The sequence below is a fragment of the Pan paniscus genome, chromosome 22, assembly GCF_029289425.2.
Source record: "Pan paniscus chromosome 22, NHGRI_mPanPan1-v2.0_pri, whole genome shotgun sequence".
In the NCBI taxonomy this organism is placed as follows: Eukaryota; Metazoa; Chordata; class Mammalia; order Primates; family Hominidae; genus Pan; species Pan paniscus.
In genome coordinates, this window is record NC_073271.2 from 19,778,952 (window position 1) to 19,801,218 (window position 22,267).

The following is a 22,267-nucleotide window of genomic DNA, read 5'->3' on the forward strand; positions in this document are numbered from 1 at the left end:
TAGGATCAAATCCATAGGAGGTTTAAAAGAGTATTTATGAATGCATCATAGCAAGCCACCTCATAAAAACCTGCAGACCAGAAAAAAACAAACCAAAGATCCTCTAAGTATCTTATAGATATATCTTGTAGGTTCACTTTCTTAAAACAGTAAGTCTCAGAATCCTAACAGTCATGGGTTGCGGGAGTTCGTACGATCTTGAAGGCATGTGTGGGTTTTGCTTTTATTAAATAGAGTGAATGATAAATGGATATACATAAAGGTCAGAAATATTGTAAGGCATTGTTTCAGCTTGGACAAAAGGAACAGAGACATTATTACTTGTAAAGAGGATATTGACATAAAATTATTAATATAACGAATTTAGATGAGAGATGTTAAGAGGTGTTATTGTTAGAGTAAGAAGATAGGCAGATGTGAGCAGGGCAGCAGAGCTCCCCCAACCCCTCTCCCCGACCATAAATGTCAGGCAACCATCAGGTGATGGTCAGGCGGTTGTTAAACTGTCTCTCTAAATAATAATGGGTCACAGCCAGCGCCAGGGAATGGCAGTCTCCCAATAGTTAGAAAATACTGGAAGCTGGTGATCAGCACCTTCCCAATAAGAACTCAGGAGCTGGATACGTGGACTCAAGCATGCGCACTAAGGGGCAAAATGCTGGCGTTTAACTGGTTATATGACCTTCCTCTGGAACACTTGACTGGTAAGTGAAAATGCCTCAAATGAGCACGTGCATAACTTGAGTAAACACACTGTGTGTGTGCCCCTTTGCAAGTGCCAGCAGGCCACTGCCCATGTGAACCCTAGGAAAATTCGAGGGAGGAGAGAGGTAATCCCCCGCCCCAAAACGCGCCAACATATAAAACCTGAAGTCAACGGTTGAACAGCGGATTAGGAGCTCTCAAGTTGCCCTTTTGTCCCTCTTCCAAGTGTAATTCATTTTGTTTATGTCCAAATACGTTTTAATAAATTCTCCTGCTAAAAAACATGTCTCCGGCCGAGCGCGGTGGCTCTCGCGTGTAATCCCAGCACTTTTGGAGGCTGAGGCAGAAGGATCAGGAGGTCAGGAGATTGAGACCATCCTGGCTAACATGGTGAAACCTCGTCTCTACTAAAAATACAAAAAATTAGCCAGGTGTGGTGGCGGGCGCCTGTAGTCCCAGCTACTCGGGAGGCCAAGGCAGGAGAATGGCGCTAACCCGGGAGGCGGAGCTTGCAGTGAGCCGAGATCGCGCGGCTGCACTCAGGCCTGGGCAACAGAGCGAGACTCCATCTCAATAATACTAATACTAACACTAATATTAATACTACTACTACTACTACTACTACTAATAATACAGAAATTAGCCGGGTATGGTGGTGGGCGCCTGTAATCCCAGCTACTCAGGAGGCTGAGACAGGAGAATTGCTTGAACCCAGGAGGCAGAGGTTGCAGTGAGCCAAGATCGCGCCACTACACCCCAGTCTTGGTGACAGAGCAAGAGTCTGTCAGGGGCGGGGGGAGGGTAACCATGCCTTGGCTGGGCGCGACGGCTCACGCCTGTAATCTCAGTCAGCACTTTGGCAGGCTGAGGCAGGTGGATCACCTGAAGTAAGGAGTTCAAGACCAGCCTGGGCAACATGGTGAAACCCCGTCTCTACTAAAAATACAAGAATTAGCAAGTCATGGTGGCAGGCACCTGTAATCCCAGCTACTCAGGACGCTGAGGCAGGAGACTCACTTGAGCTTGGGAGGCGGAGGTTGCATTGAGCTGAGATCACCTTACAATATTTCTGACCTTTATGTATATCAATTTATCATTCACTCTATTTAATAAAAGCAAAACCCACACATGCCTTCAAGATAGTATGGATTCCCTGCAACAATGACAGGATTCTGAGACTTACTCTTCAACAAAGTGAACCTACAAGATACACACATAAGATACTTACAGGATCTTTGGTTTTTTTTTCCGGTCTGCAGGTTTTTATGAGGTGGCTTGCTGTGATGTATTCATAAATATTCTTTTAAACCTCCTATGGATTTGATCTTAAGCCTAAGACTTGTTCTTAATTTAAGTATAATTCAATTTCAAAAAGAGTCAACAAAGATTCTTGGAAAGTTTTTCATTAAAACACCTTGAACCCACCTGCTTTTGCCATCCTCTCGCTCATAGAATGCTCACAAAATATGGCTGTACCAGGTGTGATCTGCTCCAGCCGGAATCTCAGTTTTTGTTTTGTGCAAGGGGATTTATGCTTTGGTCTCTTTGTTCATTGTTTCATATATATTGTAAAGTCTAGGAGGAAAATCTCTATCTTCACCAATAACACCCTCATGACGCTTCCCTTTGCTGGACTTGCATGTCTTTGTAACTCACCTTCATGAAATCATTCCTAAACATTTTTTAAAAAATTTCTCCATTAGCTTGGGGAAGGGAGAAAAAGGAAATCTCAAAACATTCTTCCCCTAAGCTTATCAACTACCTTCTTCAAATTCAACCAATTCTATTCTCCAGGGAATTTCTGCCAATGTCTCATCTTCCTCTTACATAGGCTCTTGAGGTCATTTTGAATATCAATTAACTTACTTTTAGCAAATTCTGTCTAGAGGGTCTAGAAGACTTCTGTACAATAGAACTTAGTGAAAGTTCCATGTGCAATTTTAAAATTGTTAGTCGCATGAAAAAACTGAAAGAGAATTAAGTGAAATTAATTTTAGAAATTTGTTTTATTTAATTCATAATACCTAAAGTATTGTATTCCCACGTTCAATCAATATGAAACATTATTGATGATATACTTTACATTCTCTTGTGTTTAATTGACACTTACAGTGTGTAACTTACTAGTCTTTAGTTAGACTAGTCACATTTCAAGGGCTCTATAGCTACAAGTGACTAGTGGCTACCATATTTAACGGGAGGTTTACAAAGACTTCCTCAGGTTATGGGTTGGTGGTGGTGGGGGCTTATTTCTTATATTCTCAGGTCTCAGGTAACTACCATTCAAAATCCTGATGAACATGTAATGCATAATTGAAGGTATGAATCAGTCATCTTTTCCACTTATTTCAAACTTCATCAACAAAAGAAACAATATTAATGCTGCCTTAAGTACACACAGTGGATCAGATCAATCCCTATATTAACTGACCCTCCATTTGATCCCTTGAAAATGTGAAAGTAAATCAGGAGCAAAATGTCCTTACTTCATGCCAAGAAGGTTACAAGTAAATAGATCCCAGCATATTTTGTATCATTTAATTACAGTAATTGATGCCTTCCTGAAGTATATCATGTTATCTGTCAATGTATTCATGAAGCACTCCCATCTCATTTACAAACCATCCCCTGCCCAGATGGCTAAGCACATCTAATTATCTTGAATAATAATTTTAGATGTCAGAGTTTTCTGACCTTTATAAAAATTAAGCATACTCATCTTGGTTCTCCCTACTGAAAATACTCTGAATATATAGTTAAAAATAGGCTTAAGATAATAAGTTTATTATAATTACATATTTGCTCAGTGTAAGAGGACTATTTAAGTTATATTATTTTACCCAAATCATTTTGTTAAAAAAAACCTGGGGTACATGAAGTCTATTAGTCAACTGTAAACTGTAAATAACCTGAAATATTAATGCTTTGATTGTTTTTAATTTTGATGCAAAACACTATATGTCATTTTATATGTATTTGTAGTTTTCTTGTGTTCATAATTTTCTCATATTTTAAGAATATTTGTGTTTCTATTTCAGTTTTCAAACAATCATTACTCATATTTGTTGTTACAAATATTTACAATCCTTAAGTGTTTACTAAAATCACTAAATGTTTACTTTGTTCATGTGAAACTTGTAAAGTGCTGCAACTAGTTATGTATCACCTGGGGACTTGATTGTTATGTGATGAAAATTTTAAAAATAGATTACACAGAAATTTCTTATTTTTTAAAGATTTTCTTCAATCAGTCAATTATCTATCATCAATCCCTTCTAATTATATATATAGCTGAATGTCTATATACACATATATAGCTGATTGTATATATACGCACATGTATATATACAAGTGCATATATATACACACATATACACATATAATACATATATAATGCTTTGATCACTCTATAGCTCAACCATAATAAAATTATATTTAAGAAATGTGCTAATTCATTCATCAATATTCAATATCACGTATGTGTGTATGTATACATTGCATATATAATACATATACACATATATGGGTATATATACATTCAACTATACATAGAGACTGAGTAAGTGAGAGAAGTATGTGAAAACATATTCATCAGTTTTTGGGGGGCAAGATGATAATATTGATTAAGTGATTTTTTTGTTCATTTATATTTTACCTTTCTTAAAAAAATCAAGAAAATGATATAAACTATCTCAAATACTATTCTTTTATGATATAGTATCAGATGAGTTAACATATTCCCTATAGTTATACATTTATCTTATTCAAATTAATTTTTTATTAAATATACAAACCTGAAGACATAATTGATGACAAATATTATTTGCTTATTTCCTTATGGATGTTTGTATATCTGCATTCTGTTTGTGATACAATGCATTTTACTTGGTTCCTTGATGTCAACCAATTCAGAAATTGAACTAACATGCAGAAAAGGTAGATTTTTGATTAATCTACTTAATTGATAAATTACATTAAAAGCAATATTAACAAAAAATAAAGCCAATTTGTTTGAAGACAGTTGTAATGAATACATAGGAGTGGAAGGTAAATAAACTTCAGATTTACAATCAGGAATTCTAGATGGCCATAAGCTGCTTACTGGACACAGGTGGCTGTTTTCTCAGGAGAGCATTTCATAATAGGTTTTAAATGAGGAAATGGGAATCATTAGTTTTAGATACTTTTGAAATCTCACAAGTGTGAAAACCTTCATACATCATAACTGAAATAATGAGAAGTGATTAATAAATGTCATTGACTTAAATGAGTTGCCAGATGCATCTGATTCTCAAGTGAGCAAGAAAAATAAAATGCAAAAAAGCCTCATAAAATGTGTCATAACAGTTTGTGATAATTTATGTTAAAACACAGAGATGATTCCCATTTCCAAACATAATGTAATTTTAGAAACCAAAGTTATTTATTTGTAGAATATAATCAAATTATATGTTTTAACATTTGAAAAATTGTATTTTTCTTCTGCCCCACAGTAAAATTAGAAAAAAAGACGACAAAAATATGGATAACATGTAAAAATCTCTCATTTGAGTTAACAAGGAATAGAATGGATTATAAATGTATGCCATTTAAAATAAGTAGACTAAAAAATAATCCATTAAAAGAAGTTCATCTGTTCGGTGAGGATGTTTCTAAAATATTAATTTATCCAGCTACTCGGGAGGCTGATGCAGGAGAATGGCGTGAACCCGGGAGGCGAATCTTGCAGTGAGCCAACGTTGTGCCACTGCACTCCAGCCTGGGCGACAGAGCGAGACTCTGTCTCAGAAAAAAGACGAACAACAAAAAAAAAACAAGTAATTTATTAGATTTTATTTTAAAAACTAAGAAGCAACTTAGTTAATAAGCTATGCCATGATACATGTCATTGGACAGTCATTTAGCAAAGTTAAATTTTAGAAAATCATGTTAAAAGAGCAAATTTTTCTTTTTCTATGAGAAACTTAATTTCTGGCAATAATTCAATATTTTAATCGTTTCTTATGAATCTTTTTAAAATTTATAGACATTATATAGCTCATCCATAACAAAATTATATTTAATAAATTATATAGCCCATCCATAATAAAATTATATTTAAGAAATGTGCAAATTCATTCATTTTGCAAATCAGATAAATTTTAGCCTCATGCCAAATAAATATTGAGTTTATGTTCTTTAATATAAAGAAGGTTGTAGCATTTAAAATATCACCAAAGATACACATATTATATATATAATATATAATATAATATATAATATAATATATTATATTATATATTATATAATATAATATATTATATTATATATTATATAATATACTATATTATATTATATATTATATAATATATAATATAATATAATATATTATATAAAATATAATATAATATATTATATTATATAATATAACATATTATATATAACATATATTATATTATAATATATAATATATAATTATATATTATAATATATTATATATTATATATATAAATATATATAATATATAATATAATATAATATATATTATATAATATATAATATATATTATAATATAATATATATTATATAATATACAATATATAATATAATATAATATATATTATATAATATATAATATATATTATATTATATATAATATAATATATTATATAATATATAATATATATTATATATTATATAATATAATATATTATATAATATATAATATAATATATAATATATATTATATAATATATTATATAATATATAATATATTATATAATATATAATATATTATATAATATATATTACATAATATGTTACATAAAGATATATAATATATTATATAAAGATATATAATAGAAAATATAAACATTGAGTCCATGTTCTTTTATATAAAAAAGTTTGTAGCATTTAAAATATCATCAAGGATTTTATTTTATTTTTTATTGTTGGTGCTAATGGAGGTTTTCTAATTATATCTGTCTTCCACTCCTAAAGATTCTGATTTATAGGTCTAGGGGAGTGATCTGGGCATTAGAATATTTTATATGCTCTATGGCTTATTTAAAGTGCAATGAGTTTGAGATGCACTCTGTTACTTGGTATTAATCAATATCTCCTTGCTTAAAAATAACCTCCTTTTATTCATTCATCATATGTGCATGTATGTATTTCTGCATATCTTTAGAATGCATTAAGTACAAGGCGCTGTGTACTGTGAATAGCATAAAGTGAAATAAAATACCTTCTTCTTCAATAATAATTTTAAAACTAGCAGGAATTATAAAATTCTTTGGTAATTTTATCTACTCTAAGTGTTAAAAATGAATAACTCTGAAATCTATTTTTTCACAACAAAACTGGCTTTTAAAATTTTATTTACTGATTAATTCATGAGTATGTAACTGAAATATTCTACCAGCGCCCTGAACTCAAAATGCCTTAAGCAAAACTGATGATCATCTTTCCTAAATTACTTATTCCTTCTGATTTCTCTATCTCTTTCAAAGGAGTGAATAAACTCTTCTTTTATTTCTTCCTTTGGGCTGGCTGGAATATCATGATAGCTGAAGCTAGAGGAGCTGCTTTGAATGAACTGGTGTTTAACAGAAACAACGCACCAAGAAGAAGCTGTATTCTCTATACTTTTCAGCAACATGCCACCTAGTTTCTCATTTTTAAAGTAAATCATCTAAAAATCCCATTTAACCAAAATTATTTGTTTTTTGTTGTCCGATTATTTAAGCATAATCGGAACCAGTATTTATTGAGTGTTTTTTGTATTTTTGGCACAATTCTTTACCTACAATTACTCTTCTTAATTTGCCTACCAGCATACTACCTGCCAAGCAAAAATTCCATGCAAATTTCTATAACCATGAACCTTAGATTTTAGTTGAAAAAGATAGAAAATAAATAATAAACTTACGTCAGATAATGAAAGATAGAATATAATTTTTATCTGTATGACCTTATGATAGATTATATATGTGCATTTATATATAAGTATATATTTATATATATACTTATATATAAATGCATGTATATAATTGCATATGGTAGAATTATATGTATTTTCAAGCAATTCTATACTTTTACTGTTTAAATAAACTTAATTTGATGCTGTAGAAAGAAATGTGGGTTAAACCTCAATTGTCAAGTTAAACCTCAATTGTAAGGTGGATGCAAAGGTGGATTTGCTGAAACCTATTTGCATATGGAGTACTATGACCAAAATGTGTCCCCCAAGAAGCAAGTGTTGGAAACTTAATCCCCAATGCAATGCTATCTGGAATTTGGCCTAATGAAATATGTCTAGGTCATAAGAGCTCCACCTTCATAAATGGATTGGTACTACTTTTAAAAGGGTTTAAGCCTTTGAGTTTAATCACTTTCTCTCATGTGTTCCTTCTGTCTTGTCCTTCTTCTTTCTACCATGAGATGATGCAGCAGAGAAGGCCCTCACCAAGTGTGGGCCTCTTGACCTATTACTCCCAACCCCCAAAACTGTAAGAAGTAAATCTCTGGTTTTACTTCTTTTGTGTGTGTGTGTGTGTGTGTGTGTTTGTTTGTTTAAGACAGGGTCTCACTTTGTCGCCCAGACTGGAGCGCAGTGGCACAAACAAGGCCCACTACAGCCTCCACCTTCTGGGCTCAAGCGATCCTCCCACCTTAGCCCCCCAGGTAGTTAGGACTACAGGCATGTACACCACACCTTGCTAATTTTTGTATTTTTTGTAAAAACTATTTCACCATGTTGCCCAGACTAGCCTTGAACTCGTGAGCTCAAGCCAGCCTCCAGCCTCTGCATCCCAAAGTGTTGGGATTACAGGTGTGAGCTACTGTACCCTTACGTTTGTTTGTTTGTTTAATAAATTAACCAGTCTCAGGTATACTATCACAGCACAAAATGGGCCGAGACAGAAAATTGGTACCGAACAATGAGGCTGTTGGTATAACAAATACCTAGATACGCGGAAGTGGTATTGGAACTTCTAGCCTCTAATGAATAGAGGCTAGAAGAATTTAGAGGAGCAGGCTAGAAAAAGCCTAGACTGCCACAAATGAAGCATTAAGGGTGATTCTGGTGAGAGCTCAGGAGAAGAGAAAAATTGTAAGAAAATTCTGGAATTTCTTAGATATTAAGTAGTAATGATCAGAATGCTGGTAGAAATACAGATAGGAAAGGACATTCTAAAGATGTTTCAGTTAGAACCAAGGAACAAGGTATTGGAAACTGGAATAAAAGCCATCAGTATATAGTTGCAAGGAACTTGTTGAGATTGTGCCCCTGCCCTAGGGTGTTATGGAAGGCAGAACTTAAGAGTGATGTGCAAGGATATTTGGTAGAAGAAATATCTACATAGCCAAGCACCCAAGGTGCTGCCTGGCCTGTTTTGTCCATTTGAAGTAAAATGAGAGAAGAAAGACATGATTTAAAGATGGAATTGATAATTGAAAGAAAATTAGAAAGAAATAATTTTGGAAATGTTTAGCATTGCCATGTCAAGAATGAAAAGGCATATTTTGGATAACAAACTTTATGTATGGCCAAGCAATCCTTTGCCAAAGTGCCACAGATCGAAGAGATCCAGATAATGTTCATCAAAACAATGAGGGAAAAATCTCAAAGGCATTTCAGAAATCTTCAAGGCCTCTCATCACAGGCCCAAAGCGTGACCTTGAGGTCAGGGTTTCCAGAGAGGTGCCCATGGGACCTCAGCATTTGCTGCCCTGCACCACCTCCAGTGTCTGCTCCCTGCATATTGGCACAATGCTCCTCAGTTGCCATTGCCACAGCTCACGTGGGCCCAGGTGCAGCTTGGGCAGGCACTCCAGAGGGTGCAGGCAAGGAGCCTTGACAGCATCAGAGTGTTGCTAATTCTGCAGGCACACAGAGTTTGGGAGCTGTGGGGCTTTGACAGTCTTCACTTACATTTCTTGCTTTCTTTTTGTTAAGGCTACTCAAGTGAAGCAGTAGAAGTGGACAAGGAACAAAAAAATCTGTAAGTCGGTGTGGTCAATTAGTTGTAAATAACCCTGCACTCAGACCAGCTGTCTCCATCTAAATTTTAACATATGTTGCAGACAGCCTGGTGGCACAGGCAGAAACTTGCCACAGGAGCAGAGCTGCCACAGAGAGTAGTGCCTAGTGGATCCATGGGAACCAGGCCAACATAGTCTCCAGTAGTCTCCTCCAGCTCCTAATGGGGCTGTGGGAGTGGGACCAGCACTAAGACCCCAGAACTGTAGAGCTACAGGCATGCAATGATAGCCAGAGAGAGCCGCTGGCAGGAGATTCCAACTCAGAGAGAGCTGTGGCATGGGCTGAGCCATAAGGGTAAGCCTGCTTGAGGCTTTGGGGGCCAAACTCTCTTGAGTCTACCCAGAATGTGGGATATGTAGTCAAGGAAAATTATTCTGAAGACTTATGATTCAATCCTGTTTGGCCTGTTGGATTTGGGACTTGCTTAGGACTTATTACCTCTTTCTTCTTGCTAATTTCCCCCTTTTGAAATGGGAACGTGTTTTGCTATTGTATTTTTGAAAGTAGACAACTTGTTTTAATTTTACAGACTCACAGCTGGAGAAAATTTGTGTCAAGATGAATCATGTTTTGAATCTCTGTCATGTCAGATTTAGATAACTGTTTGGACTATGGACCTCTTAGTTGATGCTGGAAAGTGTTAAGATTTTGGGGATTATTAAGGTGAAATAAATGTATTTTGCATGTGAGAAAGACATTAATTTTGGGGGCTGTGGTGGAGAGCTATGGCTTGAATGTGTCCCCTAAGAAGCATGTGTTGGAAACTTAATCCCCAGTGCAACAGTGTTGGAAAGTTGGGCGTAAGAAAAGATGTTTATGTCATAAGGGCTCCACCCACATGAATGCATTATTACTGATTGTTAAAAGGCTTGAGGCTGCAAGTTTGATCTCTCTCATACACAAGCATATGTGGTTTCTTGCTCTTCTGTCTTTCACCATGGGATGGCTCAGTGAGAAGACTCTAACCAGATGTAGGCCCCCTTGACTTTGAACTTCTCAGCCTCTAGAGCTATAAGAAATAAATCACTGCTTTTTAAATAAATTATCCAGTTTCAGATATTCTTTTATAGCAGCAAAAAATGGACTATGACATGGAGCTTTAAGAGACATCTGCTAAAAATAAAATTTAAGTGAAAACGTGAGCAGATAAGATGAGAACCTGTCCCATGAAAAAACCCTGCGTAGTCACTAGGTGAGAGAAGAAATTCAGAACACCATGTCTTCACTCTATATGTGTACATCCTAGAGATGAAGAATTATAGATTAAAAAACCAAAATTACTATTTAATTATTTTGTATGACAAAATGAGACACTACCATCACTTTTTGAGACACTTACATCTATGTCAACCAAAAAGCAAATCCCAATTTTTCTTCCCCATACAACAGACCATCACATAAACTCCGCCCTGTGAGGGCCCAGGCCATCTAATTACAGCATTGCAGCTATCACAACTAAGCCAAGTATCTCAGGAGAAAAAAAGCTACCTGTTTCTAGCCACACAATTAAGCCATATAAACACGTGTCATACTTTGTGTCAAAGCAGTGATAGTACCAGTTACTTAGAGATGAATAACTGGTGCTTGGGACTGGAGCAGCCTTGAGACAAGAATATCACTCATCAGTCCCAAAGAAACGGCAGAGGAGGAACCATGGCTGGAAAAGCAGACGCTATAGTGGAAGACAACCTTTTAGGCTTCCTCAAAAGCCTGGAGTTGGGGTATCTTGCTGGTAATTGAAATTCCTATGTAAAATGTTGGAATAAAGATTAAAGTTAATTTGGGTGTGTTCTATTTTTTCCACATAAACTTGTAAGTTAGACCTACAGTTTTTGCTTATGTATCAATGTTATAATATGCTACTTTAACACTAGTGCTAGTATATTAATCCTATGAGTTCAACTGTGTCATTTTCATTTTTTTGCTGTGTTTTATAGGATTTTATGTAGTTTAATGTTTTCCTCCATATCTGAATTAAAATTTTAAAAAGTGTGCTTGATAGTTTAGAGTGCTTTCTTTAAATTTTTCTCTTAATTGCTGTTCATATTTCTTCTTTGATAGATATGCTTATGTTTCATCTAAAAGTTTTATATTTTAGCACATTTGAAGATTGGCTTGGCTCTTCTGGGTCTTTAGATATCCATATAAATTTTTTAATGAATTCATCAGTTTCTTCAAATAAGCAAACCAGGATTTTAATAGGAATTGTATTGAATCTGTGAATCAATTTGGAAAGTATTGCCATTTTAGCAATATTAGATTTCCAATCCATGAGCATTGAATGTCACTTCACTTATTCAGGTCCTTAATTTCTTTCAAATATGCTTTGGAATTTCCAGTGTACATGTTTATCCTAAGTATTTCTTCTTTTTAATTATATTGTAAACACGTTTTTTAAAACTTTACTTTTGGATTTTTCATTGATAGTTCACACAAGTTATTTTTGAATATTGATCTTGTTTCTGGCATGCTGGCTAAACTTCTTTAATAGTTTTAATTTATTTTTTGCCTTTACATGTAAATCCCCTGAGATTTTCTTTTTGTTTTTGAGATGGAGTCTCGCCCTGTTGCCCAGGCTGGAGTGCAGTGGCACCACCTCGGCTCACTGCAAGCTCTGCCTCCTGGGTTCACGCCATTCTCCTGCCTCAGCCTCCCGAGTAGCTGGGACTACAGGTGCCCACCACCACGCCTGGCTAATTTCTTTTTGTATTTTTAGTAGAGATGGGGTTTCACCATGTTAGCCAGGATGGCTACGATCTCCTGACCTTGTGATCCGCCCACCTTGGCCTCCCAAAGTGCTGGGTTTACAGGCGTCAGCCACTGCACCCGGCCGAGATTTTCTATAAACAAGACAATGTCATTTGTGGAAAGAGCTTTCCTTCTTTATTTGTTATCTTGATGTCCTTCATTTCATTTTCTTACCTAATTGCCCTGAGTAAAACATTCATTAAAATGTTGAAGACAAGTGGCAAGCGTGGACAGCACTTTCTTGTTCCTAAACTTAGGGGAAAACATTTCAGTCTTTCACCCTAAAGAGTGATGTTATCTGTGGGTTTTGGTAATTGACCTTTCTCTCAGTTATGTTATGTGCTCTACTTCAGGTGGAACTTGTACCACTTCATTGTTGGGGTTCCATGTCTAGTATGCTTTGGCTCTGTGTCCCCACTCAAATCTCACCTTGAATTGTAATAATCCCCATGCATCATGGGAAGAATCCAATCAGAGTTAATTGAATCATCGCCACAGGTTTGCCCTGTGCTGTTCTGGTGATAGTGAATAAGTCTCATGAGATCTGATGGTTTTATAAAGGGGAGTTCCACTGCACACACTCTCTCTTGCCATATAAGATGTCCCTTTGCTCTTCCCTCTTCTTCCACCATGATTGGGAGGCCTTCCTAGCCATGTGGAACTGTGAGTCAATTAAACCTCTTTCCTTCATAAATTACCCACACTTGGGCATGTCTTTATTAAGCAGTGTGAGAACAGACTAATACAATGTCCTTGATTGTCCTGTTGATATCACATGAAACCTTCATACATGTGATTCATATCAGTTTATATTTCTTCCTGTTCTACTCCACAATATCCCATTCATCCACAGCCACTCTTCAACACATCTGCACACCTCTTTCAGGGAGAGGAAAATTTTATCTGCTTTCTGCCACCATTTGCAGGCTGGAAGTAAGTGTAGGTTGTGGCAGTTGGATGTAGGAGCACCCTTATATGAGGACAGATTAATAAATATTTTCTTTTAGTAGTAATATTTTGTTTTATTGTCTCATGATTGAATCTACCATGCTGCCATGTTTACTTTGGTATGGCATGTTTTACCCTTGAGACATGTATTCTCAGGAACTGGCTGTATCCACTGCTATATGCTGAAAGGATGGCACAAAATGATTACTTGAACATCATATTTCTCAAAGGCGATTAATTTAACACTCTTACCCAAGAGTCTGCGCACAAAGGAAAAGGGAGGGCCCAGGGCAACACACACCGTTCAGCCCTCTTAATTTTTACCAGTTTAAATAGCATCATTTAAATCTGGAGATGGGGTTAGGAGAAGATGAAAACAAGTACCTAAGCTGTAACTTCCTGCACACACATGCACACAAACACACACACACACACACACTATATATATATATATATATATATATATATATATATATTTGAATTAGCTTTTAAATTCATTTTCTATTTCAATAGATTTAAAAGCTAAGAACTTACCGTGTGTTTTCCTCTCTTCTTTGGTGTCATTCTAACGCCTTCCCTGGGAGGTAGTTATCTGCCTTAATGATGGAATACAGGAAGACGGGGTAGAAACAATATCAATAACACTTCATCCCTCTCTCTCTCTCTCTGTCTCTCCTCTCTCTCTCTCTCTGTCTCTCTCTCTCTCACACACACACGCACACACACATCTCCATTCACACTTACTTTCATAAATATTTTAAGGTCAATCTTGTCTCTGGTCCTGGAATATGAGACAAACACTAAATTTTCCTTTAGTTGTGATTGAAATCTAAGTTTGCAGTTACTTTTGAATAATTTGTTTATATTATTTACCCTGAAACTTAAGTTAGCTTTATATAAGATAAAGAAGTCTCCAGAAATACCACCACTACCTTTGGGCATTTATGCCTAGAACCAACTATGAAGCAAAATAATTTCTATGGTATCTGACTCACTCTGAGGTTTACGGAAAATTTTTCTTCTACTTATTTTTATCTATACTATCAACTCACACCTGAAATGATGTGAAGGCACCCTATTTGAGAATGAAATTTCTTGAAGACAATTTTCCCACAGGATATTTCAACATGGAATCGTCTGAGCAACTATATGAATATAACTATTACTTTGAGTGATGAAATGCCTGATAGGAGTAAAAAGTATCACAAAAATATAACCAGCAGAGAGAGAGAGAGAGGGAGAAAACAACCCTGTCAAACACAAATGCAAACACACATCCAAACAGTAAATCCAGATTTTGTTGAATGTAATTGTGGCCTCAATTGAAGTTGAACTCAGAATCCCTTACAACCCGTGAAGACGGAAGGTTGCCTTTATGAAGTATTTGTAAATACTTGGTAAAGCTAAAATTCATGTGAGTATTTTCTCAAAAGACGGAATTTCATCTAATAGCTATATATTTTGGAAGACAAAAACACTAGTATCAGGATTGTCATTTTTATGTTGCCTGTCATGAACCATAAGGGAAATTCTCTTGCTTACTACTGATTAAAATAAAAGTCCTTTAAGACTGCAAATTTCTCTAGTAGAATACATCTGTACTTTGAGGAAAAAAGAAGTATATTTACATTGTACAATTTTTTTTTTTTTACAGTGGAAGTATATTCTTTTTCCAAAGCATGTTATTTCAAGCCTGGGACTGGAGAAAGTGTAACTAGGTTAACTCTATCACTATTAGTTTTTATATTAAATTTTTAAAAATTAAACCTGTGTTTAATCCTTCTAACTTTATTTTTAATCAACCTATCCAAAAGATCTGGTTGAACATATGTTATGATTTGCTCATTTTTGTTCTACAATCTTTATTCCTTATAGTTCTTTCTATAATTTCTAAAGTGAACCTCCTTTCCCAGTGGTCTTGCTGTCGGAATCCAACATCATGATAATTACAGAATGAGTATTCAATGCATACTTATTGGTGACAAAATTCAATGAGATAACATTGCCGCAATTTGTAGATAACTGTTTTCCTACCACATTATTATGGTATTAATTTGGTAGATTTTACTGTGATTCTGACTTTAAATATAACTCAAATTAATAAATAACATTTTATTTCCACTATTACTAGGCATTAACAATTTTATACAGATTTTATTTACAACATCATCATTGCTCTGTTTATATATATTTTTTGAGGAAGAAGCCACATTTATAAGTGTTTTGCAGCTAAAAACTATTAGAATCTATAAAAATTACCACACCACAAGATTAGATTAGCTAGAAAGAGGCAATGTGGCACTGGAATGAGGCATAATCACATAACTATATTTCACAAAGAAGATGTCTGCTGGGGTGTTGCCTGGGGCTTCCTTAGCATTTTCTTTGATTCAAGAACAGCTTTTTTTCCCCTCTAGAAAGCAAAAAGAGACATTTCATCATAGGGCTATGGGATATCGGTTGCAATTTCCCTTTCCTAGAATTTCATTGTTGATGTTTCCGTATTCACCCTTTCAGTCACATACATGTGGATTTGGATGTGTAAAATATGAATACAATTACATTAAATTAAATACATAACACACACATACATGCACACACACATCCGCATATACACATACAGGGGCATATACCTTTATGTCAGATGCTTTCCAAAGACTAGCAGAACCTGTTTTTTTTTTTTAATTATTCAGTCATGTTTCATTTTACTTTTCTGTCATGAAGAAATTTGATTAAGCTTGACACTGACCCTTCACATAATGAAGTTCAAGTTTTTGAACTTCAACTATAAAAACATATTTTAAGAATGAACAGCAGTGCTGAGACACTCATATCTTCCCAGTGGCTCTTCCTGGCTTTATTATGTGATAATTATCTGTTTCTTAGATAAACCTCACTTTCTTTAGACAGGCTAAAGGGATCATTTTTATTCTCTACACTTTTCTGTCATGGTAGGAATAGGCTGAATAAGTGAATAAATGAACTAATGAATAAAAAAACGTGCATTAAGATCTCTGGGTTCAGAAAATGAATCAAGCTCAATTAGGACCAGCAAAAATGTTTTAGTTAATCAAAATAAAATTAGAGCAAAAAAGTATCCAATTCAGAGAGTTTTTTATGTGTTCTTTACAATTGTTTGCTTTTTTTTTTTTTTGCCTGCGTATATATGTGTTTGCTGTGTATATATGTGTTTGCTGTGTATATATATGTTTGGTGTGTTTTTAATCATTGTAGAGCACACAGTGGTGGTATTCACTGACATGCGATTCACAAGAAAGATGAATAAAATGAATGATGAATATAATTAAGTTGTTATTCTAATGAAGAAACATCATTATTTATTTCAAAGTAAAATAAACACGTTTTTAAAGAGCATACACAAATACAATAATATTATTTTTGTATCAACAAATTGTTTTTCAAACAGTACATTTTTCCTGGTCATATCATAACTAATATGGACCTAATCACAGATGTATTTGAGAAAGGGTAGAAATTAAAATAAGACAATTTCCAAAAAAAAACCAGTAAACCTCAATGATTCCTTTGTGTGTTTTCTTGTATCTGGTCCAATCAAATATTGTGTTGTTTTTCTGTTTTTCAGTCTGATTATACAGCTAACGCCCTGCCAGTAAATAAATAAATACAAGTACTCAGTATGCATATTTATAAGCAGATATCAAAAGTATTTGCATTTTGTTTTTATAAATCTGATTCAGAAAAATATAAATTGCTAAAATAAAAAGGGTCTAGATATAGCTCTTCATTTGAAAGAAAGTATTACAAGTTTTGTTTTATAGTATTTTTCTGTTTAAAAAATATTATAAAAAATAAATTCCAAAAAACCCATTATTTTATTTCATAAGAAAAGAGTAACTGCATCGTTTTTACTAATGTTCATAAATGTGATTTTAAAACCAACAAATTATCCTTCATGTAAAATATTTTCATATAAATAAAAGCTTTTGTCATCAATGCTTTGCTCCACTGAAATGGATATTTTTATATTTCTGATTTAAATTGGAAGTAATTTAATTAAATATTGAAAAAATAAGAAAGACAAAGAAGGACAGAAAGAGACAGAGACCAGATAATCAGGAAACAGGGAGAAAGAAAGCCACATAGGTAATTAGAGATATTTCTGACTGGGCTTGCTTATCCAAATGACAAGAATGATTTCAGCAATGGAATTCGAAGTGTTGACGGACTCACCTTCATAATTCATCTATTACTCTCCTAGAGGCCATTAGACTAGCAGTAAAATGACAAAGGTATTTATGTGCTGATCAGTCTTCAAATACTGTAGTGCCTATGTTTTCTTACCTAGGAGCTTTGTGCAAGGTTGACAGTTACAGGCATTCTCTATGGCAACCATAGACTACCTCGGTATACTGAAGAGCTCTCAAATTCCATTTTTATTTCCTTTCAGAATCTGTAGTAAACCTGTTAACTCTGAAGAAGAGTTTAAACAGAAAGTTAGGTCTCCAAGTAAACTAAATTAAAAAAAAATTAATCCTCAAAGATTTAAGAGATGTCTAGGAAGTTTCCAATTAAGCATGTTCCCAAATCGTGAAACCTCTGATGGACCTGTAACATTTCCAGGTGCATGATGCACCTATTACCATACACGTATGATTTTTCTGTTGATTATTGATGGAAGATGTGGATGTGTCTCACGCATCCTGCTTCTTCTATATATGCAAAATACTGTGAATGTAGAATGGAGAAATTTATTCTAGAATTCAGTGTGGCCATTCCCACAGGTGACTTTACAGAAATAAAATCTACCCTGATTTTCTCAGCAATGATCAAGCCAAATTTGAGGCATATAAGCAGTCTTCAACATGAAACCTCCCTAAAACATCTTAATAAATGAAAATTCAGTATTTTAAGTGACTAGATGACAAACCATTTATTCTTTCTGCAAGTTCTTTCCAGGGTGTGTATGTGTGAGGGAAAGGTAGGTCTCCTTGGTATTTTCAGTTTAACAAATAGCAGTAATTATGCTGCCTACAATTTTATTGAGAACAATGAAATGATTTTAATAGATGAACAAGCAAGAGATTTTAGAGAAAAGTGATCACTTTACACACCGGATTTCCTTTAATCTTTCTAACATATGAATTAGCTAGCATTTTTATCTACATTTTCGCATCATTTTATTTTCACATAAAAATGTAGATTGTTATTGACATTTTCACATAGCATTATGTTAATTCATATGGAAATTGAAATCTGGGAGTTTTAACTTCTTTTTTCTGTTTTTCATTATATTTCAACATATTCAAAATTTTGGTTCATTGGTGCTTTGCCACTTTCATTAATAATTTCCTCTGGTACAAGAAAAAAAACTTAGTAGGTAAAGGTGAGATAAACAGCAATAAAAATACAGGTTAAGAATAATTAAGAGTTACCTAAGATCATCTAGTAACTAAGTAGCTTGCCAGGTTTCTGAAACTAGACAAGCAGGCTTACATGCTAACACACATAAATTCTACATCATATTGTTGCTAGCAAAATAAAAACTGAGTAGACACAATTTTTATTTTATTTTAGGGTATATCTGCCATAATGCTTACATTAAAATGTTATCTTATAGTTGATAGGTCAAAAATTGACCTATTCGTAATATGTATGTGTGTCTGTGTGTGTGTGTGTGTATGTGTGTATCTCATAGGAAAACCGGTGAATGAAATTGTAGCTCTCAAAGTTATGGAGAGTGAGAATGTATAAGTCCCCCAGATCCCTTGCCTTTCTGGTAAAATAACTGAGGCATATTCTACACAGGCTCTCAGTGGCGCCCAGAGGGATGAAGCCACAGCTGCTCTCACGAGGACCCTGCTTATTAACACATCTCTCATATTTCATCCCTTCCCTCTGCTACTTCCCACTCTTCTACCAGTGCTTCCTGGGATCCCTTCCTGAGTAAGCTATATACATTTTATATATATATATAAAAGGTATATGGGTATGTATATAAAATGAGTATTAAAATATATAGGGCTCCTCTTCAAGGCATTGAGAATCAAAGTAACATAAAACCTCATGTGATAAAAAAGACATTAAGCAATTAGATTTTTCCTTTAAGTCGTAAACTGTTCCTCTGTCAAAGGGAAAGTAGGAAACACTAACTTGCCCTAAAACTAACGGAGACTCTGAAACCTAATGTTATAGTCCCTTCTCTTTGCTGACTACACAAGATAGTCAGAAAAGAAAAAGCAGAAAATATTAAATCCATGTAGCTAAACATAATATGCTTGGGGGTGGAGGGCAGAGAAAGAGCAGAAGGAGGACTGGTTATAAAAATAAGTAATGCCAAAGTGTGATTTTGCTCCTCACTAAGTGTCAAATATTCTAGGCTCTTTCCTGATATTTATTGTAAAAAAAAAAAAGTACTAAATGTAAATGTGTTGTTCAAGACCTGATTCCCATTAGGAAATGCGACACTCAAGCTACTTCATGATGATATGGAAGTAGCTTGCACAGGAAGGGATCCCGGGAAGCACTGGTAGAAGAATGGGAAGTAGCAGAGGGAAGGGATGAAATATGAGAGATGTGTTAATAAGCAGGGTCCTCATGAGAGAAGCTGTGGCTTCATCCCTCTGGGCGCCACTGAGAGTCTGTGTAGAATATGCCTCAGTTATCTTATTAGAAAGGCAAGGGATTTGGGGGACTTATACATTCTCACTCTCCATAACTTTGAGAGCCACAATTTGATTCATCAATTTTCCTATGATCAACACAAGCAGGACCCCAACAGCATCTGCCACAGAGACTGTCACCTTTTCCCTCCCAACACCTGATTCTCCCACATCTACCTATCTCCAGCTGGGAATATACCTTGTGATGTAATGGAGAAGGATAATTTAATTGTAACAAACAAGGAAACTTTCTACAAAGAGCTTTTTCTTCTTTTACTTTTTTAAAAATAAATTTTATATTGTATATTTAAGACATACATGTTGCTATGTAACAGATAGATAATAGATAGATATTAAAATGGTTACTACAGTGAAACAAATTAACATATCCATCATTTACATAGTTACCATTACCCATTTTTTGGCTTGTTTTTTTGTGCCAAGAGCAACTAAAATCTACTTATTTAGCAGGAATCCCAAATATAGTACAGTTTAAAAAAAATCTATAGTCCTGGCTGGCCGCCGTGGCTCATTCTTGTAGTCCCAGCACTTTGGGAGGCTGAGGCGTGTGGATTGCTTGAAGCCAGGAGTTCGAGACCAACCTGGCCAACGTGGTGAAACTCCATTGTCTACTAAAATTACAAAAATCAGCAGGACATGGTGGCACATGCCTATAATCCCCACTGCCCGGGAGGCTGAGGTGGGAGAATCACTTGAACCCAAGAGGTGGAGGTTGCAGTGAGCCGAGATCACACCACTGCACTCCAGCCTGGGTGACAGAGTGTGGCCCTGTCTCAAAAAACCAAAAACAAACAAACAAAAAAGCTATAATCCTCATATTGTACATTAAATCTGTATATTTGTTCATTATATGTATCTGCTACCTTGCATCCTCTAATCTACATTTCCCTATTTCCCGCCCCCTTTCACCTACTCCTGGTAACCAATTTTATACTCTATATCTGTACATTTGACCTTTTTTTTAATATTCCATAGATAAATGAGAGCATACAATATTTTTCTTTCTGTGTTTGGCCTATTTGATTCATCTTTGTTAGGGCAAATAGCAGGATATCTTTTTTTTTCACTGTATTCCATAGTATCTGTATACCAAAATGTTTTTATCAATTCATGCATCTAGAGACTCTTCAGTTGTTTTTGTATGTTGGCTATTATGAGTAATGATGCAATGGGCACAAGACTGCAGAAATTTTTATGAAAATTAAATTAAATTTTATTTTCTTTGGATATAGACCCAGAAGAGGGATTACTGGGTCACATGTTAGTTCTATTTTTAATATCTTCAAGAACCTCCATACTGTTTTCTATAATGGTGACACCAATCTATATTCCCATTAAAAGTGTATGAGTCCCTTTTCTCCACACCACAAGAAACATTTGTTTTCTTTTGACTTTTTGATAATATCCATCCTAACAAGCGTGAGGTAGTATTCCATAGTAGTTTGATTTACATTTCTCTGGTGATTAATGATGTTGGGTACCTTTTCATATACTAGTGGATTCTTTTTATGTTTCTTTGGAGAAATGTTTATTATAGTCTTTTGCCTATTTTTAATTGATAATTTGTTTTTCCACTTCTGAAATGTATGAGTTATTTATATGTTTTGGATGTTAACCCCTTAGCAAATATATATGGTTTGCAAACATTTTTTCCCAATCCATAGGCTGAAGTTTCATTTTGATGATAGTTTCCTTTGATGTGCAGAAGATTTTTAGTTTGATTTAGTAGTCTCATGTATTTATGTTTGCTTTTTTAGTCTTACTTTTTGGTGTGATATTAAAGAAAAAACAACCATCGTCAAGACTAATATCCAGGACCCTTTCTTCTGTGTTCTCTTCTCATAGTTTTATAGTATCAGGTCTTATGTTGAGATATTTCATCCAGGCCCAGTGGCATATTCAGTTGTTATACTGGAAGATTAGTCATTCAAACCCACTCACTTTTATGTATAAAAGTTGTTCTTAAATAAAGTTTCTATCCCATTATTCTATCTTATAAAAATATAATAATTGAAGTTTATTTTAAATGTGACTTAATCAATCTTGTTGCACACATTATTATTAAGGAGGATCAAGTACATTGCTATTTGATGAATAGCAAAAAGGAAAATGACTTTAAATATAGAAAAGCAACAAACAACAAAGAATCTTAACTAAATAGCACATAAAACCTCAA